Source organism: Natator depressus, chromosome 2 (assembly GCF_965152275.1).
Source record: "Natator depressus isolate rNatDep1 chromosome 2, rNatDep2.hap1, whole genome shotgun sequence".
Taxonomy (NCBI): domain Eukaryota; kingdom Metazoa; phylum Chordata; order Testudines; family Cheloniidae; genus Natator; species Natator depressus.
The window spans coordinates 40,609,337-40,635,014 of NC_134235.1; the positions used below are offsets into that span (position 1 = coordinate 40,609,337).

The 25,678-nt window shown below is 41.4% G+C and overlaps 1 protein-coding gene across 2 annotated transcripts in view; it reads right to left on the reverse strand.

Moving 5' to 3' along the window:
* The window catches only part of CPQ (carboxypeptidase Q), a 246,820-nt gene that overhangs the window by 88,703 nt on the left and 132,439 nt on the right, over positions 1-25,678 (reverse strand). The gene's annotated exons all lie outside the window — the stretch shown is intronic.

Below are 25,678 nucleotides of genomic sequence, written 5' to 3' on the forward strand. Positions count from 1 at the left end.
AGTTTAAAGTTTAAAAACATATTGAAAACTGACTTAATAGATGTAATGCCTTAACTTCAGCAGTGAAAGAATGCCTCACTAACACAGGATGATGTTCCCTGGCAACAATCTCTACACAAGAGTCTGATAGGGAATTACTTCTCATTCCTCTGAAATAACATATATTGCAACAGCAGGAAACTTTGAATGAGACAATGGTGTAATCCCTTTTGGATTACAGAATCTAATCACAAAGCATCTCTCCCAGCTTCAGAACATTACGCCAAAACAGGCTAAGGTTCAAGTGGATTGAGAAAGTCAGAGTATTTTATGGATGAACTTTTACTTATATTAATGCCAAGAATAATTAAGTAAATGCAATCAGTGTACTTCTAAGAAATTTTACAGTATACAACTGACTTTTAACCAACTACTTCTACAGTAATCACTGTTATGGAGAGTCCCTCTAGGAATTCTCTCTGCACTGTTCAATGGTTATACACATGAACACACATTTATTTTGATTCGTAAAATATATTGTAAAAGGTGACCAAAGCTCTAGGCACTTTTGACATAAGTTACAAAAAATGTATAGCAACTCAAGCTACCAGCCAACCTCCACTGAGAGCTCCTCCAACCAAACAACCCCCAGGACTCTCACAAAAACACTATGCCCGGCCGTCCTCATATATGCCCATCCAGACATATGGGTAAGGGTTACAGATGGAAACATTGCTGCAGGGAGTTCCCTTTTAAAATAATATGGCAGTCATTTGAAGCGGCTTAGGGGTCTGTGGATGCATTTGTGGACTAAGGTAGTTCAGGCTATCAAGAATGTATGATAAAGGAATTTGTCACATACCTTTCCAATTTGTCACATAGCTGTCACCTCCACAGATGTGCTACATACTTTGTATATGTACATACATATAAAGATTTTTAAATTTGCACCAAATTTCCATATATAACTGTCTTCTGGTGCAGATAGAACATAAGCATGATACAATGATATAAGTAATCTATTCAGTTTCACTAATAGAGAAACCACAAACATCTGTGTAAAACAGCACTGGACTACATGCGCCAATTCTATAAAGATATTTTTAGGATTAGATAGGTTTCCATGCAACATGACAGTCTGAGCTTTGGCTTTTCTGCAGTTTCACCATGAAGGAACTTTCTTTCTACCACAGAATCCTTATAAAGGGCAGTAGGGAAAGAGAAATGAAACACAGCAAATGTTATTCTATTTTCTTGCAGGCCAGCATTTTTGACTGATACCAGATGCCTATCAGTCATATACGGAATTCCTATAAATCAGGCTGCACTTAATATGAAAGCTAGGCAGAATCGCTATCTAGCCATACATCCATCAGAGCACGCTCCTTTTCCACGTCTGAGTGCCTTATGACACTACAAAACAATTCTCCATGCCATATTTGCTCAGACCTACTCCAGTCATTATGCAAAAATTGTTTGTAAGCAAAATGTCAACATCTCCAGTAGGAAGATAAGGTAAAAGCTTCCATTATGTGTGCCACTTTCAGACTCCTCTCAGGAAACCCTCTCTTGACACTGATACTCTTCCCAATTACTACTCTTCCCAATTACCATCTTGTCTCAAATCTTTCCTTTTTGAGCAAGGTGTCTCCAATAGTTGTGGTGAAGGGACTCTGCTGTTACCTGGAGTCATTAGTTTAGGCAATGTGGGTAACTATGCCTAAAGTTAAGGTTGCTCAATCACTTGGCGTGAAGTTTTCCATGCCTTGTGTCTGTTTCAGGCTGCCTTTTTTTTTTTTTTTTTTTTTAATTTCAGCTAAAAGTGCTCAGCGGTTTCTTAGAATGAGTCGAGGGGGAAATGTATTGTTTTGCCCATATTGAAATATTCTTACAGTTTCATTAAAATGCTCTAGAGCCTCCGTGCTTTGGAACAGAGGCTTGAAATTAGGCAGGGGAGGGAGAGTGGCCTGATATCAGGGATGTGCCTTTTGCTGCCCCCATGAAAACTTCAGTTGACACATGTTCAGTAGAGACTTGTTAGAGTTGGAAAGCTAAATTCTCCAAACATTCTGTCTGCACTGAGCATGCTCCAGTATGGGGCTGCAGGACTTTCCTTGAGATGGCTGGCATGGCACCCTGACTGAAATGCAGTGGGTTGACTAGATGAGGAGAGAGCATGTATGGGTGGCTGGGATGAGGAGCCAAAGGTGGAAGTGGGGCAGGAAGGCCATGGGCAGACAGGTCTGTAACTGAGCCCTGGTCTACACTGGGGGGAGGGAAATCGATCTAAGTTACACAACATCAGCTACGTAAATAATGTAGCTGAAGTAGAAGTTCTTAGACCGATTTACCATGGTGTCTTCACTGCAGTGAATCAACTGCTGCCGCTCCCCCATCGACTCCACCTGTGTCTCTCACGGCGGTGGAGTACAGGAGTCGATGGGAGAGTACTCGGAGGTCGATTTATTGTGTCTAGACTAGACGCGATAAATCGACCCCTGCTGGATTGATCGCTGCCTGCCATCCTGGAGATCCTGGCCAGCTGCTCCCAGGAGCCTCCTGCTTGCTGTGCAGAGCAGAGTGGGAGGGGAATGCTGATGGCAGGGTGCCCTCCTCCCCCCCTCCTTTGCCCTTGTACCCTATCTCTGCACAGCAGGGGACGGGGACATGACAGGGCTCAGGAGTGGGATGGAGGAAGCTTGCTGGCGGTTGCTGCTTGTCTGAACAAGCAGGCTTCAAACTGGTGAGTTCCAAACTACTTAAAAGGGCAGCATACTTAAAGGGACAACACATCTCTCTCTCTCCCCCTCTCTTTCACACACCACATTGTCTCTCTCCCTCTCACACACAACACACTGTCTCTCTCTCACACTCGCCTCCCAACACATACTTGTATGGTGTTGTTGTTGTTACTTCTTGATACTTCCTGCAATGCACATATATTCTCTGTAATTTTATTCTTTCAAAGTGTGTTATTTTAGTTTTTTGACTGGTCTATGCATTTCAAAATTTTTATTTCTCTCTTATGCTTAAATTTAATTCTTTGAGTTTTAAGTTCTAAAATGCCCAACTTGTCCTGGCTGGAGTAATTATCCCTATACAAATTTTTAAAAATAAATATTTCTATTATATCTAGGTTTTTTGTTTCTACTGGTGGCACACATCCATACATTACCTTGATACTGGTGCACATAACAAAATTCATTCTGCACATGGATGGAAAAAATTACAGGGAACAGTGGTCTGTAACCATTAGAGGTTACTCCTCTCAGAACCTGGAATAGAACTCAGGAGTCCCAAGTCTCTGCATGCCTCTGCTGTCAGCAAATAGACTGTGCCAGCAGGTTTCATAACTATATCTCATCCCCCTTTAGTGGCTGATCAATATACTCACTCAACTACTGCTGTCAGTGACTCTCATATCTTAAGAGGCAGAGGTCTGTGCTGTGAATCTAAAAGGTTCTAATCATGCTGATGTATCATCTTGGAGTCAATGGATGAAATCTGTAGTTTTTTCAGTTCGCTTTTTAAAAAAAACCTAAGAAATTAGATACCAAAAGCTACATTAGAAGAATGTGATAGTTGCAAATTCAATCACTCATAACTTAGGAAGTACCAGAATTAAGGTTGCTTGTGCAACCTTAATTGTTGGTCCCCTTGTTGTATACACATTAAAATAAGGTCTTTAATTATATTACCATATTTTTCCCCACAGGAATCTTCCACAAGAAATCAGAAAATTTGCAAAGTAACTTCCATATTGGCACACCAAATGCAGTTTTTTTGTATGCAAAATATGCAGGTTCAATTTTTGAAGGCAGCTTGAGGCCATCTGAAAATTCAGATCACTAGATTCAATCCAATCCAAAAAGTACTTAAAAATTTCTTTACCCCCATTTCAGTAGTCCTTCCCCCTTCCACAAATCAAACCAAACATGATACTACTGTATTCCATAGCTAGGACTTAAATATTGTTAAAACAACTCCTCAGATGGACTCTTTGCCGTTTCCTCAGATGGAAGAACCCACTTACAAATTGAGGTCTGTGTGTTTAAGAACATACATGCATAAAGCGTGTGTCATTATTTATTTGTGCCGTAGTGCCTAGGAGTCCTATTAATGGACCAGGATCCTATTTTGCTAGGTGTTGTACAAACACAGAACAAAAAGAGTGTCTTGTGTCCTGGGTAATTTGTCCACTCTGCCAGCATGGCCACTGTGAGCAGGCAAGTTTCTGCAATTTATAAAACTCCAAGGATTCTCTTTGTTTTAGTAATCTACAAGTTTATGAGAAATACCAAAAGAGCAGGGACAGAACGTTATATGCATTACCAACAAAAAACTGATACATTTCGGCCCACCAGAGTCAACAAAGTCCTCTAATTAGTACAACATCTTCATATACATGGAGTACAAATGTGACATTGCTCTCAGACACTCTTTAGAATATATCATTTATAATATTAGTAGCTTTAAATATTGTCTGGGAAACACTGGAGTACTGTATTCAAATATAGTATACAGACAGTAGCATCCATGATCATCTCTCTCTCAAATTATTTCCTAATCTATTGGCTATAATATAAAATATGGCCTCTGCTTATTTTGGGTTAGTTTACACTGTTGTCTTTTTATGCTTTTTTGTGCACAGACTTTTACCCTGCCCAAAAAACAAAACTAAAGGTGGTCTACCCATTGCGGCAACCCTCCTCAATCTATACAAAACAACTTCCTTTCACAATACCCTACATTCCTCATCTCCAGACCAGTTTTTAACTCTATTACAATAGTTCCTTATGTGTATAACGCAATGACATTTTATAAATCAGTCAGTTGTCTGTTCCATCAAAGGCCTTCCTGAAATCCAGATAAATTAGGTCTTTTCTTTCATCCTTCTCCAGCCTGATAATGTGCTTGAAAGACTTGAAGTGAATTTGTCAGGCATGTTCTTCCTTTCATGAAACCAATCTAACGGTTCCAAGAACAGAAGAGACATTGGTGGATGAAAGAAAAAACATCCGCTATTAGCAGACTGTTTCAGGAAACGCTGCATAATGATTGTGACCATTCAAACAGACAGCATATTTGCTTTTGAAAGCATGCAGCATTCTACACCATTACTATCAGTAGTTCTTAGCAAAGTTTGGAGAAGATTAATTTAATTTTAAACATCTTAAGGTGTAAGAGGAATTTTATGACTAGCATTGTTGTCCCTTTTTGACCCAAGTGGCTGGTCACATTTCGGGGCCTTGGGGATATTCCAGTTGAGATCAGAAATTTGTGGTAGTCAGGTATTTCTTTGATGCAGTTTTATTTACAAAGAATGTACAGAGTCCAGTGTCCCTGAACACAGAGGGAATCAAGAACTTAAGAGGAGTAGTTTCTTAGCTTATAGTCCCCAAGCCTCTTTTGCCAACAGAAGGCCCAAAACCTCATTCTCATTTTCTAGCTTTTTCCAGGGTCACACTGTGTTTGCAAGCTGCTGCTTGGCTTTCATAAAATCATAGAAGATTAGGGTTGGAAGATACCTCCAGAGGTCATCTAGTCCAACCCCCTGCTCAAAGCAGAACCAGCCCCAACTAAATCATCCCAGCCAGGGCTTTGTCACACTGGGCCTTGAAAAACTCTAACCCTTTCTTGGCTCCCCTTCTCTCTCTGTTCTCTTCTGAGCTTTTTATGTGTTTTTCCACTCCCCCAACCCCATCCTTCCACACACACACCTAATAACATCTTATCGACTAACCCAGTCGAACCCTTCCCTCTCCCAGCATGGTGCTAGTTTCTGGGCAGACTCAATTAGCATTTGTTTAGGTGTGCCCCTTTAATTGTCTCTTACAACTATCTTAAATGGAGGACTCGTTCACACATCAGTTTGAACAAGTTTTTAATTCAACCCATAGCAAGGTTTCATGCAGCTGATAACAATATGTTGCTAGTGGACAGCATTACATATATCACTAGATCATCATAACACAACATATTTGTCAAAACATACATGAGCTCATTTCTCCATTGCCTTACCTTGTGCAGAGTAATGTAATACGCTACTACTAGAGAAAGGCCTTGTCTAGACATATTTAAAACCTGGTTTATTCATCCACAATGTAATTCCATTGACTTCAGTGGATAAATTCAGCCCATAAAGGGTGTGGGTTTAGTTTTTAGTTTTGTTTTTTAACCTTGAGTTAATCAATTGCCAATTAACTCAAGGTAAATAACTCTTTTATAAAGGCCACCCTGGATATTCTCCACTTGTTTGTTACAGGCTTCAAACATTTGTGATTTACCCTGGGGGTCAGCCTAGGGTAAATCACAAATGTTTGTCGCCTGGAACAAATGTTTGGTGAGTGTCCACACTCTGATTTACAAGGTGTTAACTAGCTTGAATTAATTAGCAGTTTACTCAAGTAAAAAAGTCTAATGAAGACATGCCCTAACTGTAAACCGAGAACATTAAAATTTTTAATTGATTTTATTTGTATCTAAAACAAATTTTCCTTCAAATTCAGTTTTCTGCTTTGGTCTCCAAATAATATGACTTCACCCTATAGCCCCTTTTATTAAATTTCACAAGCATTCAGAATGGCTTTCAAACAATCAGCCTAGCTGTCTTAACCAATTTGCAGTCCTACAGATACGGTGATCTTCAGAAAGAAAAAAATGCTTAAAATAAAAAAAACCCTGTCTATTCTATTTAATATCCAGTGTAATAAATCTCAGCTTCCAGGCTCCTGATTAAATGACATTTCTGTTCGTGAAACAGAAATGACACACTCGGTTGCACAAGAATCAAAAACCATTACTGCTAAGAAGCTGACTAACCTTCAAAGCTTCTCTGTATCACAACATACATAAAACATTTTGTATGTTGAAGTTTACAAAACATGAAGTGATTTGAAGTCTGGTGCTACCTGAAAGTATACTTTTCCCATAAAATATTGTAACTAAACCTCTTCTTAACCCTATTAAAAGAGAATCTCAAAAACACTGAGCTGATACCATTTGTGACAAATGGGAAGGTCTGGGAGAAAATTAATCTAAATTTGTCTAATTAGAAGCTGTTAGCTGATAACGGACATGGAGTAAAGATAGGGTTGGCAGAATTTGATTTTTTAAAATATAATATTGACAGATATTTTGTTTGTTTTTAAGCATTTTAAATTTTTAAATCAATTTAAATTTTCATTTGCTGTGGAAAATTATGGAGGGGGTCAGACAATGGGTGGGGGTCAGAAAATAATTATTTAGTGACACTAGGTGTTGAGCTTTCACCATCAAAACACAAATGGTCAACATCATGTATTACAATATACAAAGTAAGTATCCTTAGATCAAACTCTAAGTTCTGAAGCAGATTTTTCTTACTTTGCCTAATTGTAAATTTTGATTATCATCGACAGAAATATATTTTTTCTGTTGGTATATGGTGAAATTGATTTTTAATGACACTTACTGACAAAAATCTAATCCTTTCAAGCCTAAGTAAAGATAACAAGACAGAGACTAGATGTAATTTCTACTTAAAATTATTACCATTTTCCCATTAAATGCTGGATTTTAAACCTCACCATTTCCATATGCTTAACATAGTTTAAAGTTTTATAGTTGCCTAAGTCAATATTTCCTAGAGCTCTCATGTTTCAGAAAGATTGGGTGGTGTGGGTGGCCTGTGATATACAGGAGGTCAGACTAGATGGTCTGGTGGTCCCCACTGGGCTTAAACTCTATGACATCAACACTGTTTTAAAGATAATTTTTCCAAAAGGCATGACGATTACACAGTTAACTCCATTTTAAATACCGCCTTGTCTGGGAATAGTATGAAGAATAACATCTTAGTAGTAAACAACTAATCACAGAGGAAATATCACAGAAGCGAGACACTTTCTCTCATTCAGAGATGCCAGTAGCCACATATTACTCATGCTCCCAATTTAAGGATTAGCACAAGCAGAGTGTGATGAGTGTTCTGAGCTGGAGTGTTCTGATGAGTCATTTAAGGCAGTTACCCATGAGTCCCAAAGATTCAGCCAATCCACAAACAATGATGTAACTATGTGACACGCCCCCCCCCCAAGGTACATATACAGGCTCCAAAAAAAAGCAGCCTCAATCCAGTCTGCTCAATGTTGCTACCTTGTTGGGGATATGCCCAGCTGCCTGGTAGTTGTGATAGACTGCTTCCGCTCCAGCCAGAGCCTGTTCCCTGCCCCTGATCCAGAGATGGACAGTTGTCCAGCCTGTCTTGACAGAGAGACTCTGCAAATGCCCCCATGTAGAGGCAACAGTTATCCCTGAACTAATTTGCAAAAAGGCGCAACTACCACTTCGGTTTTAACTAAAGGTGACCAGGATTCCTGTTTTGATCAGCTCTAGTTAAGGGTAACCCGAGTGTCTGGGTCAATAATTTCTCTGTTAATCCCCAAAATTCTAAAAAAAAATTTCCTCTAGGGATATATATGATACCTTTCTCTCCTCCAGTCACACAAGTCACTGATGTGAATTTGCTCCAGGTTTGTGGTGACTACCAGCTGATTATGGATGCTTGGCTACTGTGTGTGGTCGCAAGTCTAATTCCTAGTGGACAGATGTTTATATCACACTCGTCACCCACATAGGCAGTCTAAGAAGAGAGGCAATAGATTTAATGGCCGTGGAGAATAAGCTAATCTTACATTCACAGACATGGTCTCTCCAAACCAGGGAGAAGGCACCGTGACAAGGTAGCATCCCTTGCAATGCCTCTGACCATACTGTTTATGCTTTGTGGATAGCAAGGGGCAAGGGTCAGCAGGGCTCTGGCCAGCTCTGCAAAGTGGGGTCCATGGAGGCAGCGCCACCTCCATCCCCGACTCACCTCAGCAGGCCACCACCTGTCTGGGGCTGTGTGCCGGTGGCTACTCCCCGAGGGCTCTGCTGGGCTCAGAGCTGCCCGAGCAGCTCTGACTGGCTGCGTGAACACTCAAAGTGGGGGTTGGGAGCTGAGGAGCAGCTGCAACCCTGGGCACCAACAGCAGATGGGGGAATGCCACGGCTTCCCATTCCATGGCACCACTAGCTAGAAGAGCAGCAGCCTCACACTGCCTGGCTCTGGCTTTCTGCCAAGGACCTGGCCAGAGGGTGGGGCCTGAGGGGCGTGGGGAGAGGAGGAGGTGGGGGTGGAGCTGCCCCCAGGACTACCCCACTCGGTAAGGCACTGCAGTTTGGGGGGGCACCCCCCCGCCAACGCTTGAAGTTTCAGCCCCACGTCGCTCCTGGCTGCAGCTGGGGGGGGGTTGCGGGGAGAGGGGAGCTTGGCAGGCTCCCCCCCTTCAGCACCGCTTGGGGACTGGGTTTCAGCTGCGGGGCTCTGCAGACCCTGCGAAAGGGCTTGCGGATCCCCGATTGAGAACTGCTGTTCTAATCTACATGAAAGACCAAACTAATGGATTGGGGAGCATGAGCTGGTGGTGGCAATTCCCCAGGTGCAGCTTAGCTGGACCCAGGTATCAGTGACCTGGAGCATTATGAAATACAGTATCTCATTAAACTCTGTTAAATAGTTCTGAGAAACTGAACCAACAGCTTTGTGCTGGCAACTCACTAGTCTAACTCATCATTTTTGAGCTCCCGCCCTAACAACCCTGCATCTATAAAGCTCTTAAATATCTCAGTCAACTTAAAGTTAACACTTCACAGATAGAAAAGCAGTACTTGTGCTGCTTAGAGACTAACCAATTTATTTGAGCATAAGCTTTCGTGAGCTACAGCTCACTTCATCGGATGCATACTGTGGAAAATACAGAAGATGTTTGTTTTTATACACACAAATCATGAAAAAATGGGTGTTTATCATTTTCTTATCAGTTTCTTTTGGTAACTCTCAGTGGGATCAGAGGGTAATGGCTTGTAGAAAGTGGTGTTGGAGAGCTGCCGAGCAGCCTCTTGTTCATATTCCGACCTATTCATGATGACAACAGCACCTCCTTTGTCAGCCTTTTTGATTATGATGTCAGAGTTGTTTCTGAGGCTGTGGATGGCATTGTGTTCTGCACAGCTGAGGTTGTGGGGCAAGTGATGCTGCTTTTCCAAAATTTCAGCCCGTGCATGTCGGCGGAAGCACTCTATGTAGAAGTCCAGTTTGCTGTCTTGACCTTCAGGAGGAGTCCACCTAGAATCCTTCTTTTTGTAGTGTTGGTAGAGAGGTCTCTGTGGATTAGTATGTTGTTCAGAGGTGTGTTGGAAATATTCCTTGAGTCGGAGACGTCGAAAATAGGATTCTAGGTCACCACAGAACTGTATCATGTTCGTGGGTGTGGAGGGGCAGAAGGAGAGGCCCTGAGATAGGACAGCTGCTTCTGCTGGGCTAAGGGTATAGTTGGATAGGTTAACAACAGCATTTGCTCAAGAAACTCCCTGAAAAAGCACAAGATCAAATCCGCACAGACACACCCCTGGAACCCCGACCTGGGATATTCTATCTACTACCCAAGATCCATAAACCTGGAAATTCTGGGCGCCCCATCATCTCAGGAATTGGCACCCTGACAGCAGGATTGTCTGGCTATGTAGACTCCCTCCTCAGGCCCTACGCTACCAGCACTCCCAGCTACCTTCGAGACACCGACTTCCTGAGGAAACTACAATCCATCAGTGATCTTCCTGATAACACCATCCCGGCCACTATGGATGTAGAAGCCCTCTACACCAATATTCCACACAAAGATAGACTACAAGCCGTCAAGAACACTATCCCCGATAATGTCACGGCTAACCTGGTGGCTGAACTTTGTGACTTTGTCCTTAACCATAACTATTTTTAATTTACATAAACACATTTGCAAGTTCAGAGTAAAGCTGGATAGCCATTTGATTTTTATAAAGAATCAGCTATAAACTATCATTAGCTGAAGAATTTTACTTCTCCATACAAATGGAAAGTAAAATTTCCTAAAATAGGAGAAAAGCTACTAACGTATAAAAATCAGAATGTTGAAGGTTTATAATTAAAAACCTCAATCATATCCTACCATAAAGTATATAAATATAATGTGTGTATTCCTTATAATATCTCTAGTCATGAATAATGTAACTATCAAATTTAAGGATAAATATCAGTCCATATTTCTACCTGCAATCTGAAATTAAAATAATTCAGAATAACCATGTACATTAGTGTGACCCTTTTTCTATTGTGATTGATACAGTATTATTTTAATACACTTATATTTTAAAGTATGTATTTTTATTACAGTATTTCTATTTTTCGTGTATAGCAACATTTTCCAAAAAGCGGCCACTGATTGTGGGCAGCTGAGTTCTTGGGTGTCCATCTTGAGACAAACTTGGGCCTGATTTTCAGAGGTGCCCAGTACAAGTGTCATATATTCTCTCTTGCTTATCAGATGGATCCTGAGTTACAAGGGAACAATGTGTATCTCCAAGCCTTGCTTACCCTCTCCTCCCTTCCACCCAGACTCTGCCCCCTTCACCTGCAGAGACCTCAGATCCAAGGAGCACCATCCATAATATCCAGGATGCCTGAGAGAGAACTTGTGCCAGAAAGATGGCTGACATCCCTACCATTTTCTGCACAGGAGGGTAAGATCCATGCGCAGAAAGTTCCCTTTATGCACGGATCTGGATGGGGAGGAATGTTGGATGACCTGAGATGACACTGCATTTCTTTCTTTAAACTAGGTAACACCTGAGGACACTGAAATATGGCTTTACACAAAAAAGAAACAGCTCTCCACCCTCACAAATATCCATGTTCATAGATTTGTGGCTTTTAAAGCTAGAAGAGACAAGTATGCTAATCTAGTCTGATCTGCTAAACACAGGGCAAAGAACCTCACTCAGTAATATCTGCACCAAGCCCATACTGACTGTTTAAGCTACAGCATATCTTAAAGAAAGGCACCCAGCCTTGATTTAAAAACTTCAAGTGACAGAGAATTCACCACATCCCAAAGCAAATTGTTTCAATAGTTAATTGCTCTCACTGCTAAAAATGTGCACCTTATTTCTAATCTGAATTTATCACTTCAGCTTCCAGTCATTGGATCTCATTATGCCTTTTCAAGTAGATTAAGGAACCGTCTACTATCAGAAATCTCTTCCCCATGTACACCTTTATCAAGTTGTCTTTAACTTTCTCTTGGGTAAACTAAATATATTGACTTTTTGAAGTCTCTCACTATAAAGGCAGGTTTCCCAGACCTCTGATCATTCTTTTAATTCTTTTCTGAACCTTTTCCAGTTTGTCAGCATCCTTTTTGAAGTGTGGACTCTAGAACTGAACACACTATTCTAGTAAAAGTCTCACAAATGCCATATGCAGAGGTAGTATCATTTCCCTACACCTATTTGATATTCCCTTGCTTATGTGTCTGAGAATTGTGTTTACCCTTGTAGCGCCAGCATCACATTGGGAACTCACACTTAACTTGTTTTCTACCATGACCCCAAGTCATTTTCAGTGTCGCTGAATTACAGCATACAGTGTCTATTTGGTAAATGTGAATGACATTCTTTCTTCCTAGATATGTGACCGTACCTTTCGGCATGTCTACACTTCAGGCCAGAGGCTAAATTCCAGCTTGTGGAGACAAACCTGAGCTAGCTCTGATTGAACTAGCACACTAAAAATAGAAGTGTAGCTATGGTGGTGAGTGGCTAACTGCCCTGACTACATGCCTGCTATGTTGGACAGGACTGTACTCAGGGTGGCTAATCCCTCCTGCTGCCAGAGCTACCCTCTATGGGTATAGGTATGTCTCCTTGATCTGGAAATTAGATCTCTAGCGCAAAGTGTAGACGTAGCTTTTGAGTCATAGCTGCCTAGTTACTGTCAAAAAACCAAAATCCTACTAGTGTCAGCTCTAAAAAAGTATATATATGGAGTAAGATGTATAGCATCCCATTCTCTTTCATGCATCAGTAAAACTGATAGCTCAGTTCCTATTTCCAAAGCTTTATTACTGGGGATGGTTAGAGCAAAGACAAAGAAGGAATAACACAACTTAATTTTCAGATGCCAGGTTCAACTACAGTAGCACTACTGATATAAAATTGCCTGTCCTGACAAACAAAGAGTATAAATTTGACATGGAAGTCACTGAGGGAGAATAACTATGAATGTTAAGGTGCTATTTTTCTCTCTCTCTAGCTGCTCTTTAATATACTGCTGAAATAAAACTACCCAAAAGCTTAAAATGCCTCTTACAAAAGTTCACAATTATTTCTAGTTAAAAGTAAGTTTTAAAAGTTTTGTGGAAGAAGTTAGGAAGTAGTAGAAATACTGAAGCAAAAGACTTCAGTAGGGTAAATGGAGTACTGCAGAAAATACTTTGTTGGGAAATATTGACACAATCATTTATGTCACCCAGAGTTGTCCATGATTCACTGCCAGTACTATATATTCAAGGCAGCTCTAGAGACTTTGAGAGGAAGAAATATAGAAATTGCTGCTTGGGAACCGAGCCTTGACGCTCACATAGTGGCAGGCAGTGTTTCAGCATGTCATATGCTCTTACTCTGCGGATATCACTACTGCAGCTGTGATGGAATACTGAACGCATCACAAAAACTTTAAAAAAGAAACTATAAGTTAGGTAGAATTGCCACAACCAAAACCTATATTTATCAGGTTACAGTGGAGTCTTCTAACAAGGAAAGAATCCCTCTCAAGAACTCTGGGGAAAGACTGAGAAACAAGAGCAGAGCTAAAGAGAAGACCTACAAACTGTGTCGTAAAAAAAGCTTTCAAGTAGTTATGAGAAAATTAACTTTCCTTTGGGAATAAAGATGAAGAATGATGAAAACTCAAAATACATTGAGCAGCAATTGTGCGGGCGATGGATGGAATACACACAGAGATTGTGTAATAACTGTAGTCACTCCATAGTTATATTGGTCTGTGACTTTCCATCAAAAACCTAATTTGGCTTCCTTGGTTATATGCCTCACAACAGCTTCTTTAAGAGCTGCTGGAACCTGGCCCGTACCTACCTCCCCGTAGGGACACCTGACTATGTTGACGGACAATGGATGCTGTACTTCCCCATTGGCCTTCCCCAACCAGGAGGGACAAGGATCTAGCTCACAGGTTGTGACACTAAGCTGCCTCAGCACCTTTAACATCAAGGTGAAATTCTGAATTAATGTTAAACCGACAGACCAAGCGTTTGTCCCCCGCAAGACTTAGTTCTGCTTCCATGTCTCAGTCTAAATGAGAGAGGTTTTAACAGAAGACTAACAAAAAAACTATTCACAACAATAAAAACTCAACTCAACAACCAAGCAGAAACTGCAGAGATTAAAGTTTAAGGGCTTTCATCACTTCCTTGGGAAGTTACTCGATTATCAAATAAATCTTATCATTGAAAGCCTCATCCCTTCGCCTCCCCCAATGTTCAACTTAAAATTTCCTTTCAGTTAATTCAGCCCTTGAATTTTAGGCCTCAGCAAGGTGAGGCAGGAAACACCTTGCAGTTCAGAAAGATGTGCATCTTCAGGTATTTGTTGTATTCACATTATACAAAATTTAGCTACATTCTACACTGTCAGCCACTGAAAGTACACAAAGGTAGGTAGGAAATACAAACCAGTTTATGAGGACTACATGGAGGCTCTCTCTTCAGAGGCTGCAGTTCCAATTTTTATATAACACATGCTGGACATGAATAGAGGCTAAAGCCCTATCTATCTGCAGTAGTTATATGGCTCCCATTACCATAGTATCTGAGCATCTCACAATCTCTGATCTATTTTTCCTCCCAACACTCATGTGAAGTAGGGAAATGTTATGTCCCTTTCCATTTTACAGAGCTGCGAACAGAGGAGAAGCCAACAGAGGGAGGTCCCCTGGGGGGAGGTCCCACAGAGTTTTTGCCTTTCAGGCTTCTGTGAGCCGTAAATACAACATCTGAAGTGTCTCTTGGAAAGTGAGTGATCAGCTCTTGTGACCTGCATAGGATGTGCCATATTTGTCTTTCTCCCAGAGGACAGAAGTGACTTCATCCATACGAAGTGCAAGCTGGTCTCCATATTGGAAGAGAAGGTTAAAGGACTGGAGACCCAAGTAGCAACCCTGCGTTGCATCAAAGAAAATGAAGACTTTCTGGATAGAAGTCAGTGTTTGGTACTGCAGGCACAGCATGCTGAAGAATCAGAGAGGGCAGAACAGGGAAGAAAATTGGCAGCATATGACCTCCAGAAGAAGGAAGAGGAGAACCCATGTACCTCCAATGCAAATAGAGGTAAGAAACCGTTTTCAGGCTCTCTGCACAGGTACTACGGTGGAGAATGGTTTGAAAGAGTCATCTGAGGGAAGGGATCAGAAGGAGACCCCATCGATCAGAAGGCATGGGATGCATTGTCCTAGGGATGGGGGTTCCACAACCACCACTCCCAAAAAAAGGAGATGGGTGGTGGTGGTCAGGGACTCCATCCTAGGGGGACTGAGTCATCCATCAGCCGTCCAGACTGGGAAACTTGAGAAGCGTGCTGCTTGCCTGGAGCTAGAATTCAGGATGTGACGGACTGTCTGCAAAGACTGATCAAGCCCTCGGACTGCTACCCCTTCCTGCTTCTCCACGTGGGCACTAATGATACTGCCAAGAATGACTCTATGTGGGTCACTGCAGACTATGTGGCTCTGGATAGAAGTATAAAGGAGTTTGAGGTGCAAGTCATGTTCTCGTCCATCCTCCCTGTTGAAGGAAAAGGCCCAGGTAGGGATCATCGAACTGTAGAAGTAAATGCGTGGTTACGCAGATTGTGTCGGAGAGAGGGCTTTAGCTTCTTCGCCCATAGGATGTTGCTCCAGGAAGGATTGCTAAGAAGAGATGGGATCCAAGTAATGAAGAGAGAGAAGAGCATCTTCAGAGGCAGGCTTGCTAACCTAGTGAGGAGGGCTTTAAACTAGGTTTGCTGGGAGATGGAGACCTAAGCCCTGAGGTAAGTGGGGAAATGGGATACTGGGAGGAAACACAAGGAGGAGGGTACAACAGGGGAGGCCTCCTGATTCATACTGAGAAAGCAGGGCAATCAGCTAGTTATCTTAGGTGCCTGTACATGAACGCAAGAAGCCTGGGAAACAAGCATTGGAAGTTCTGGCACAGTCAAGGAATTATGATGTGATTGGAATAACAGAGACTTGGTGGGGTAACTCACATGACTGGAGCACTGTCATGGATGGGTATAAACTGTTCAAGAAGGACGGGAGGGGGAGAAAAGATGGAGGAGTTGCACTGTATGTAAGACAGCAGTATGGTTGCTCAGAGCTGCAGTATGAAACTGGAGAAAAGCCTGAGAGTCTTTGGGTTAAGTTTAGAGGTGAGAACAACAAGGGTGATGTCGTGGTGGGCATCTGCTATAGACCCCCAGACTGGGAGGATGAGGTAGACAAGGCTTTCTTCGGACACCTAACAGAAGTTCCAGATCACAGGCCCTGGTTCTCATGGGGGACTTCAATCATTCATCTGCTGGGAGAGCAATAAAGCAGTGCACAGACAATCCAGGAAGTTTTTGGAGAGCGTTGTGGACAACTTCCTACTGTAAGTGCTGGAGAAACCAACTAGGGGCCATGCTCCTTTTGACCTGATGCTCACAAACAGGGAAGAATTGATAGGGGAAGTACAAGTGGGTGGCAACCTGGGCAGCAGTGACCATAAGATGGTAGAGTTCAGAATCCTGACAAAAGGAAGAAAAGAGAGCAGCAGAATACGGACCCTGGATTTCAGAAAAGCAGACTTTGACTCCCTCAGGGAACTGATGGGCAGGATCCCCTAGGAGGCAAATATGAGGGGGGAAGGAGTCCAGGAGAGCTGACTGTATTTTAAAGAAGCCTTATTGAGGGCACAGGAACAAACCATCCCGATGTGCAGAAAGAATAGCAAATATGGCAGGCTTAACAGAGAAATCTTCGGTGAGCTTAAACACAAAAAGGAAGCTTACAAGAAGTGGAAACTTGGACAGACTACTATGGAGGAGTATAAAGATACTGCTCAATCATGCAGGGGTGTAATCAGGAAGGCCAAAGCACAACTGGAGTTGCAGCTAGCAAAGGATGTGAAGGGTATCTACAGGTATGTTAGCAACAAGAAGGTGGTCAGGGAAAGTGTGGGACCCTTACTGAATGGGTGAGGCAACCTAGTGACAGATTATGTGGAAAAAGCTGAAGTACTCAATGCTTTTTTTGCCTCGGTCTTCACAGACATAGTCAGGTCCCAGACTGCTGCATTGGGCAGCACAGTATGGGGACGAGGTGAGCAGCCCTCAGTGGTGAAAGAGCAGGTTAAGGACTATTTAGAAAAGCTGGACATGCACAAGTCCATGGGGCCAGATGCAATGCATCCGAGGGTGCTGAGGGAGTTGGCTGATGTGATGGCAGAGCCATTGTCCATTATCTTTAAAATCTCGTGGTGATCAGGGGAGGTCCTACACAATTGGAAAAAGGCAAATATAGTGCCCATCTTTAAAAAAGGGAAGAAGGAGAATCTGGGGAACTACAGAGTGGACAGCCTCACCTCAGTTCCCAGAAAAATCATGGAGCAGGTCCTCAAGGAATTCATTTTGAAGCACTTGGAGGAGAGGAAGGTGATCAGGAACAGTCAACATGGATTCACCAAGGGCAAGTCATGCCTGACCAAACTGATTGCCTTCTATGATGAGATAACTGGGTCTGTGGACATGGGGAAAGTGATGTATGTAATATACCTTGACTTTAGCAAAACTTTTGATACGGTCTCCCACAGGATTCTTGCCAGCAAGTTAAAAAAGTATGGATTGGATGATTGGACTATAAGATGGACAGAAAGTTGGCTAGATTGTTGGGCTCAATGGGTAGTGATCAATGGCTCAATGTCTAGTTGGCAGCCGGTATCAAGTGGAGTGCCCCAGGGGTCGGTCCTGAGGCCGGTCTTGTTCAACGTCTTCATTAATGATCTGGATGATGGAATGGTTTGCACCCTTAGCAAGTTCGTGGATGACACTAAGCTGGGGGAGAGGTAGATGTGCTGGAGGGTAGGGATAGGGTCCAGAGTGAACTAGACAAATTGCAGGATCGGGCCAAAAGAAATCTGAGGTTCAACAAGGACAAGTGCAGAGTCCTGCACTTAGGCCGGAAGAATCCCATGCACTGCTACAGGCTGGGGACCGACTGGCTAAGCGGCAGTTCTGCAGAAAAGGACCTGGGGATTACAGTGGACGAGAAGCTGGATATGAGTCAACAGTGTGCCCTTGTTGCCAGGAAGGCTAACGGCATACTGGGCTACATTAGTAGGAGCATTGCCAGCAGATCAAGGGAAATGATTATTCCCCTCTGTTCGGCACTGGTGAGGCTACCTCCGGAGTATTGCATCCAGTTTTGGGCCCCCCATTACAGAAAGGATGTGGAAAAATTTGGAGAGAGTCCAGTGGAGGGCAACAAAAATGATTTGGAGGTTGGGGCATATGACTTATGAGGAGAGGCTGAGGGAACTGGGCTTATTTAGTCTGCAGAAGAGAAGAGTGAGGGGGGATTTGATTGCAGCCTTCAACTACCTGAAGGGGGTTCCAAAGAGGATGGAGCTAGGCTGTTCTCAGTGGTGGCAGATGACAGAACAAGAAGCAATCGTCTCAAGTTGCAGTTGGGGAGGTCTAGGTGAGATATCTGGAAAAACTATTTCATGAGGAGGGTGGTGAAGCACCGAAATGGGTTACCTAGGGAGGTGGTGGAATCTCCATCCTTAGAGGTTTTTAAAGCCTGGCTTGACAAAGCCTTGGCTGGGATGATTTAGTTGGGGTTGGTCCTGATTTGAGCAGGGGGTTGGACTGGATGATCTCCTGAGATCTCTTCCAACTCTAATCTTCTATGAGACTAAGGATGCATCCAAGGTTATAAAGTCAGTTTGTGTCACAGAAGGGAACTGAACTCAAGTCTCTCAAATCCCAGGTCAGTGCCTTACACTGGATCATGCTTCCCCCATGAAGGAAGCTTGAAAATGTGACAGTGGGACTTACAGATTGCTGCAGGCTTAGGGTATTATTGCCTACTAAAAAAGTTTTAGACAGCACTGGAAATGAACTCTTCTGAGAGGATGAAGCACTATACTGTAAAACATAAATTATCAAGACCTTAGGGATAATTGGAATTCAGATAATCAGAAGCCAGGCAGCAAGTTTTGTAATCTTCACCCAGTCTTGGGTCAAGATCCAAGGAGAGAAGGGGAACTCTGGGAATCTTGAAGGTCTGCTCCTGGAAAGTTTCTGAGCAACCCAGGAAAGGAGCTTGTCAGCCAAAATACCTCTTAAAACAGACCTTCAGTTAACTAGGGTTATATTGCTTTTCCTGTAGCATATACGTACACGTTCAAGTCATTACATTTCTAGTCTATTTAATCTTTCAGAAGCAAATTTCTTATATTCAACCCTAAGGCTTCAAAAATCTGAATCAATAACACCCTAACATATAAAGTAAGAAGCACGATTTTTCCAAAGTCTATAAACATAAGGAATGTGTACACACACACAAAGCACAGTAGTATTTCTTGGGTGTTACAAGATTCAGGTTTCCTTATTATGAAATTCATAGCAAATACATTTTTTTAATAAACCTGCAGCACCTTGAATTATATATAGTTAAAATATTAAACTTTCTCATACTTGAAGAGGAAATATTGTGCTAGGTCACCTAGATCAGTACTAACAAAGTGTTAAAGAAAAATAAATACCCTACGTTAAATACTCTCTGATTATGCTTAAATAACCAATAACTATTTCTGAGAAGTATTTGTCCCAAACTATTATGCAATGAAAAATGGGTCATCAGTAAAGCAGCAGCATCAAGTGTCAATATTCATGGCTTTATAGAAGATAACTTCTCCTCCTGTTCTTACATCTAGTAAGTGAGCCTTCTGAGATATTTGTAAAGGATTTTTCCTCCTATCAATTCTCTTTCACATTAGAAGCAAGGGTGAACCATGGCAAAAAATAATAATAATTTAAAAAAAAATCAGTTTTCCCCTGAAGTATTTTCAGTAGAATTGAAACACATCAAAAACAATTATATTATTACCATATTTAAAGAATTTGTTAATGGTGATGTTAAGGTTAATGCCACATTATCAGTGATCTGAGTCACAATGGGCACACATTTATGTGAAAGGGATAAAAATTATACAATCAGATTTCAGCCCTAAATATTTTGGACCCAGATAATGGATTATAAAAAACAGAGTACTCGGAAAGGCACATGTGAGCTAAACATACTTCATTCTAATTGCCCCATTTTCAGTCATCTGGAACTTTTTCAAAAAGGTCTTAGTTGGTCAACATGATTTGCAGGGTTTGGAACTTGTTTTGCCTTGAAGTCATTTTCAGCCCCCCCCTCCAGTTTAACACGCCACCTAAGATTTTTCTTCTATCTTATTTAGGTTCCATCACCATGGTGTCTGAATGCTTTCCAATAGTATGCAACTGTCATGTGGTGTTCTTCCGTTTCTATCCACAGGGGGGAAATTGTTGAAAAAAAGGTAATGACTACTATGCTTTGCACATTTCTATTAGTAAAGGCAAAGTCAAAGGCACTTTGCACTTGGAAGGGATGGTTGTTATTCTGGAATGATTCAGAGTTTTGGACCAGTCCCCAAGAAAGCTTCATCTCCTGCACAAGTTCTACCCTTGTAATACACATCTCCATTATGCCAGAGGATAGCAGTTGTCAACCACACTACTTGTCCCAGAGCTTTAGGTCATCTTTTAAGTATCGCAGGCCTAGCTCATTGATAACCTTGAAAAGAACGGAGATCTTGAGCCTGATGCAATATTCTATGGGGAGCTGGCACAGTGAGTGGATGACAAATGTGATGTTTTTGTTTCTGAGGATGGTATATTATTAGATTGGTTTTAATGTTTTTATCATGTTCTTATACATTTACAGAATTAAATTATAGCTCAAAGCCCCAAGAGCCTTGGCAGAGGATGCTTTATAAACTGAATTATTATTAGTTAGGTTTTATACTTGAAAATACCATGGAACATGTTAACCATACACACAAACAGGCCATTGTGCATCTGCATGTTTTGTGGTTTTCTCTGTAGTTTCCCCTCTCACTCCAGACAGATGCACTATTCTAATATGAAGATTAAATCCAACCATACCACGGCCACACACTTAAATCACATGGTAGATGGCAAATCAACTAACGTCGCCTGAACCAAAACTACAAGGTGTAAACTTGAACAGAAAAAAAAAAGTTTTACAGATTGCTGCATAATTTGAATCTTCCAGGACATGGAGGGCTCAGAGCTAGAAGTGCATGTCTGCAGTAGACAATTGTGGATGGGAGCAACTTGCCTGTTATGAAAGGAGAAGCATAAGTGAGAGAGGATTGGAGGAATAATGTGTGGAAAAAATGATGCGAAAAAGTACACTAATGACAACTGAGTGAGAAGAGAAAGAAAGGCACGTTTTTTTCCTCAGGGCTACAGTGAAAGAAAGCATAAAAAATTCTGTGTCTGCTTAAAGCCTTTGAAGCTAGATTTAGGCCCCTCTACAATTTACTGAACCTTGTATAAACCTTGTATGCACTTCCAAATAACAGTTTAAATATGGTTTTGGCTAGCAAAGATGAACATAGCCAGACTGAATGCTGTTCAGAGTATTTATTATTTATTTCAGTTTCCAAAATGAGTTCTGGTTACATGTACATCAGTATACAAACAGCAGTTAGGATCAGTGTCCAACAATTAGACTCTCCACAAATTCCCAGAATTCTCTGGGCCACTACACAACAGACACCCAACTCCTCCTACTCTTTCCCTCCTTACAACAATTCATTCCTCCTCCACATGAGAGAAGCTTATATCTAAATTAGTTAAATCACACCTTAACCCCCACCCAGGCTAGCTGGACCAACTGTTTAAAACAATTTAGCTGCTTTAGCACAGTTCAGCAAACTGTTTCTGACAACACAGGTGAGGCTTTAATTAGGATAAGTAGTAGCGACAGAGTATGTAAGCCACAAGGGCTTGGTTTGGTCTGCCAAGAAGAAAAAGTCAGAAAAAGACAAAAAATAAGACAATTCCTACAATAAGTCATGACAAACACCAGATATAAGCCTGGTGAGAACAGATTCTCTCAGAAAGAGAGAGTCCTCACCCCCAGAAAGCTGCTCAAAGCATTCAGGTGAGTTAAATTCCACTGAAGCACAAGAGACTAAAGAATTTGATGGCTAAGAGCAAAACAGGCTAATTACAAAATATGAATACTTAGAAACAAGAGTCATCAAGGATGTATAGTATTCAAAGTGCAAGGCCAGGACATATTCAGCCAATTCCAGAAGATTGTTAAGGAAGTCTTATTTTTTAAATGCATTTTCTGCCTAAAGCTGATATTAATAATACCACCTAGCTTTCATATAGTGCTTTTCATCCACAGATCTCAACATGCTTTACACAGGTTGTCAATATCATTATGTAACTATTGTCCTACCACATATAATACAATTACATATATTGTATATGGCCAATTACCAGGCACAGGGTATTCTCTTACAGATCGTACGTACAGACATTTTGGGAGTCCCTCGGTTTTTCATTAGTGCATTTTTTCCCAGCCTCTTCTAGGTCACGGAAACATCAGGCACTTCACTTTAAAAAGACATCTGCCTTGCTAGAAGGAGCCGCATACAAGATTACACTGTCAGACAAAAAGCAAAGCAGACACAAGGAAACAATACAGAACCAGCCTTAAGCACAAACAACTATTCAGGCAGGGGTCCTCACTTTTTGAGGCGCATGCATTAAGTAGATCATGGTGCACAGGTCCACGAGAGACGTTATTAAGGGAACAAGAGCAAACTATGACAATGCATAAGAAAGATAGGAAGTATCGTAAGAAGGTACCCTGGCTTAACTTGGACATCTTCAATGACATGAAATTCAAAAAAGAGTCATAAAAGAAGTGGAAATTAAGTCAAATTACACAGGATGAATATTTTAAAAAAACCACCATGACCATGTAGAGACAAAATTGCAAAGATCAAGGCTCAAAATGAGATTAAACTAGCTAGGGACATAAAGAACAACAAGAAAGTATTTTACAAATACATGAGAAGCAAGAGGAAAACCAGGGACAGGGTAGGCCCATTACTATATGAGGAGGAAAAGACTAATGGAAAACACAGCAATAGTCAAACTGATAAATGTCTTTTTTGTTTGTTTTCACCAAAAAAGTTAGCAGTTATTCGACAATTAACATCATAAATATCAGTGTAAATGGGGTAGAATTTGAGGCTAAAACAGGAAAAAAACAAGTTAAGAACTACTTAAACAATCTAGATGTCTTCAAGTCAGCAGGGCCTGATGAAATACATCCTAGAATACTTAAGGAACTGGCGGAAGAGATCTGAGTCATTTGTGATTATCTTTGAGAACTCATGGAAGGTGGGAGGGATCCCAGAGGACTAGAAAAAGCACATATAGTCTCTATCTATTAAAAGGAGAACAAGGACAACCAGGGAATTGCAGACCAGTCAGCTTAACTTTGGTACCGAGAAAGATAGTGGAACAAATAATCAAACAATCAGTTGGCAAGTACTTAGAAGATGATAAGATAAGTAACAGTCAACATGGATTTGTCAAGAAAAAATCATGTCAAACCAACCCAATATCCTTCTTTCACAGGGTAACAAGTCTTATGGATGAAGGGAAGCAGTAAATGCCAAATCTTGACTTTGGTAAGGCTCTTGATACTATCTCACATGAAACTTCCCATAAACAAATTAGAGAAATATAGCCTAGATGAATCTACAATATGGTGGGTGCACAACTGCCTGGAAAACCATACTCAGAAAGAGTAGTTATCAATGGTTTACAATCGAGCTGGATGGGCATATCAAGTGGGATCCCACAGGGATCTGTCCTGGGTCTGGTTCTGTGCAATGTCTTCATAAATGATTTGGATAATGGCATACAGAGTACATTTATAAGATTTGCAGATGATATCAAGCTGGAAGGGGTTGTAAGCTCTTTGGAGGCCAGAGTTAGAATTCAAAATGATATTGACAAACTGGAGAAATGGTCTGAATTAAATAGGATGAAATTCAATTAGGATAAATGAAACAGACTACACTTAGGAAGACATAACACTGGGCTAGATGGACCACTGATCTGACCCAGTATGGCCTAATGTTCTTATGTTCTAATAATCAACTGCACAAATACAATATGGGAAGTGACTTCCTCGGAAGGAGTACTGCAGAAAAGGATATGAGGGTTATAGTGGATCACAAACTAAATATGGATCAAAAATGTAAAACTGTTGCAAAAAAAGCAAACATCATTCTGGGATGTATTAGCAGGAGTGCTGTCAGCAAGGCACGAGAAGAAATTCTTTCACTCTATTCAGCACTGAAAAGGCCTCAACTGGAGAACTGCATCTAGTTCTAGACACCACACTTTGGGAAAGAAGTGGACAATTTGGAGAAAGTCCAGAGGAGAGCAACAAAATGATTAAAGGCATAGAAAATATGCCCTATGAGGAAAAAAATGAAAATATTGGGTTTGTTTAGTCTGGAAAAGTGAAGACTGAGGGGGGACATGATAACAGTCTTCAAGTACATAAAAGGTTATTATAAAGAGGAGGGCGATAAATTGTTCTCCTTAACCACCGAGGTCAGGACAAGAAGCAATGGGCTTAATCATTGGAGGTTTTGAAGACTAGGTTAGACAAACACCTGTCAGGAATGGTCTAGATAATATATAGCCCTGCCTCAGTGGAGGGGACTGGACTAGATGACCTGTCGAGGTCCCTTCCAGTCCTACATTCTTATGATTTCTGCATATCATAAGGCTGCTCCCAAACAAGTAGAAGAAAGCTAAGCAAAGCACACTTTATCCGAAATGAACAAAGGAAAGACAGGATGTTCTACCCAAGTAACAGCAGGTTTAAATGACAAAAATGCCGCTAAGTTAGAGGTGGATAAGACCTATTATATCATTATTATCCATTACATCCAGTGCATCTGGTGCATTTTTGATGACATTTATCCTAAATTCTCCCTTTCTTAATTTCATTCCATTGCTCCTAGTATTTCCCGGTATCTCAAATAGTTACTTATTCTGCACATTCTTCTTTCCCCACAAAAAACTGTCTCCTAGCCACGCTATACATAACTAGCTACTTTTAATACTTCCTCACTGTCAGTCCCTCCAGTCCCCTCTTCATTTTTGTTACTTTCCTCCAAACTCCCTTCATTTGGCCTATAATATCCAAAGTTGAATGCAGTATATTTTGGATGAAGTCACATCAGAACCCCTGTACTGTACAATGATGGCTCAAGGGAATCTTGTACAGCTATTCTACGTTAGCTAGGAGAAAACTGACAAACTAAACATCTGGAAGCTCTTAAAAGCTCCACGGCATAAAAGGGCACTGTGTATTTAGAATTTTGATCCAGCTGTAAATGATGAGAGTCGTGCAAAGAACCAAGGAGAAGTATGCATCACAGGTTCTGTCTACACTAGCGACTGTACATGTGTCCCTGTATGTGGTTGTGCCATAGCTACCCTACTGTCCACTTCTAAACCCCAGAAGCACATAGAATCATAGAATATCAGGGTTGGAAGGGACTTCAGGAGGTCATCTAGTCCAACCCCCTGCTCAGAGCAGGACCAATCCCCAACTAAATCATCCCAGCCAGGGCTCTGTCAAGCCTGACCTTAAAAACTT